At 51.0% G+C, this 2,471-nt stretch overlaps 1 pseudogene; it reads right to left on the reverse strand.

Moving 5' to 3' along the window:
- Nucleotides 1–860: 860 nt before the first annotated feature.
- Nucleotides 861–1,271, reverse strand: LOC116811038 (protein shisa-5-like; annotated as a pseudogene).
- Nucleotides 1,272–2,471: the final 1,200 nt, after the last annotated feature.

Consider the following 2,471-nt stretch of genomic DNA (forward strand, 5'->3'; position numbering starts at 1 on the left):
AAAAAAAAAAAAAACAAACTGAAAATAGGCAAAATGTTTGTCTAAAATAAAACAAAAACACTGTAGGGAAGAGGCTTGAGTGTGCCGGTCGGTGGACAGGCTGCCCTGCTCACCTGTGGGAAGGGCAGGGCCAGCAAGGGCAGGAGAGCTCCCTGTGGGCAGCTAGGCTAGGTGTGGATGTGGCCCTGCAGGTGGTCCCAGGGAGGATGCAGGGACAGGAACAGTCCAGGCAAACAGCTCTCAGGTGAGTAGGGCTCTGCCTGAGGTGTTCTGGCATCAGGAGGCTGCCTGACCCCCAGTGGGCATGACACAGTCTCCAGGGAGCAATGGGATATCGGCCCAAAGGATTAAAGCCCAACTTGGTCAGATCCCAAGCTTTACCTACATTATGTCTCTGGCTCTGCAAAGGGTATTCCCAACTCTGGGGACAAGCCGTGGCCTCAAGTGGCAGCTGGCTATGCTGCTGAAATCAGGACACATCTGCATCATACTCACAGAAAGCTGTGCCATCCTAGTGTGACAGGCCACACTCCGTCACCCTAGGGGAAGCTGGAAAAGAACTCCAGATGTGCCCTGGAGAGCCCCCCACCTCTCAGGGGCCACCTCCCAGGGTGCCCCCACCACTCCATTCTTCGAGTTTGGCTTGAGATTTTAGGAAGCATAATTTCAGGTGAGGAAGATAACAAAGTCTGGTCCCAGCCCACTCTGGCAAGGATCACTCCCCACCTAGTCGGCATCAGAGGAAGCCACATATACAGACAGGACACACACAGCACACATGGGGTGTAAGGAACCGTGCCTGCACACCACTCACACACACATGACATGACCAAGTGGCAGCCAGAGAGGCCAGGGCACGCTCAGGGGGCCGCCTTTGGGGCATCCATGTAGGCTGGGTTGGAAGGAGGCTGGCTGGTGGGGTAGGGCGTGGCTGCTCCTCCAGCCAGGATCTCTAAGTAGGCTGGCGGGCCCATGGGCTGGGCCGGGTAAGGTGATGGGTACTGCATTGGGTAGGGCGCTGCTGGCACTCCTGGATGGGGGGGGGCATGGGGTGGTAGCCCTGGTAGTCCAGGGTAGCTAGGCGGCACACTTGGAGGCTGAGGGTAAGGGGCATGCACCACAGTGGTGGATGTGGTGGTGGTCACAACTGGACGTGGTCAGCGGCACATCTTGTAGAGGGAGCAGCAGGAGCAGGTGAAGCAGATGATGATAGTGACGACAGATAGCACAAAGATGGTCAGGCCGACGGCCACGGTCGCTCTGAATCCCATGTTAGCCTCTGCCTTCACCCAGGGGCTTCCTGTACCCCTAGACTTCCCCTCTTTCCATCATGGGCCACTCAGTTCCAATTTCTTCTCCTTTCGGAGAAAAGGAAAGCAAATCTCCCGATGATGTCAGCCACAGGAAGGACCGCTTCATGAACTTTCGAGTCCACGATGGCATCTTCCTCCTTAGAACAGCTACTGTGCTTTTGGTACTATTCATTTATTTGTTTCACATTTACAAAGATGAATAGAATGCAGGCCCCACCGTAGAGGAGCTCACAGTCTAGATGGCCGGCACTACATATTGCCTCATGTTGTGTCATAATCTTTTTGTGCATGTGTCTTGTGTCTCTAATTCCATGACAGCAGAGGCCATGTCCTAAACTTCTTTGTCTTCCCCAGAGCCCTTACTTAGCATGGTGTTCAATAAACATCTCTTTTTTTTTTTTTTTTTTTTGAGATGGAGTCTTACTCTGTCGCCCAGGCTGGAGTGCAGTGGCGCAATCTTGGCTCACTGCTACCTCCACCTCCCAGGTTCAAGCGATTCCCCTGCCTTAGCCTCCCGAGTACCTGGGATTACAGGTGCATGCCACCACACCCAGCTAATACTTTTTGTAGTTTTAGTAGAGACGGGGTTTCTCCATGTTGGCCAGGCTGGTCTCAAACTCCTGGCCTCAGGTGATCCACCTGCCTCAGCCTCCCAAAGTGCTGGGATTATAGGCGTGAGCCACTGCACTTATCCAATAAACATCTCTTGAATAAGTAAAATAATTTGATTTGATTTGGTACTTTCCTCCTCTGTGGTTTACTTGTGCCACCTAGATAAAATAATGTATCACCCATATGTAGAAATGTATTTTATTTATTTATTTATTTTATTATTATTATTTTTTATAGAGATAAGGTCTCACTTTGTTGCCCGCTCGAACTCCCAGGCTTAAGTGATCCTCCCACCTCAGCCTCCCAAAGTGCTGGGATTACAGGGGTGAGCCACCGCACCCAGCCTAGAAACTTGTAAGTGAGGAAATTGAGGCACAGAATGGTGAAGTAACTTGTTCCAGGCTGCAAGTGACTCATGGTTGCTTCATCCAAAATATATGCTGGACAACTTTGGAACCAAAGACAGCTATATATCCTTGATGCCAGTATTTAGCTGTCTCTTAGATTCTGAGATGCAAATTGTGCCTTCATATACACACATACAGA

This window comes from Hylobates moloch, unplaced genomic scaffold (assembly GCF_009828535.3).
Source record: "Hylobates moloch isolate HMO894 unplaced genomic scaffold, HMol_V3 SCAFFOLD_7, whole genome shotgun sequence".
Taxonomy (NCBI): domain Eukaryota; kingdom Metazoa; phylum Chordata; class Mammalia; order Primates; family Hylobatidae; genus Hylobates; species Hylobates moloch.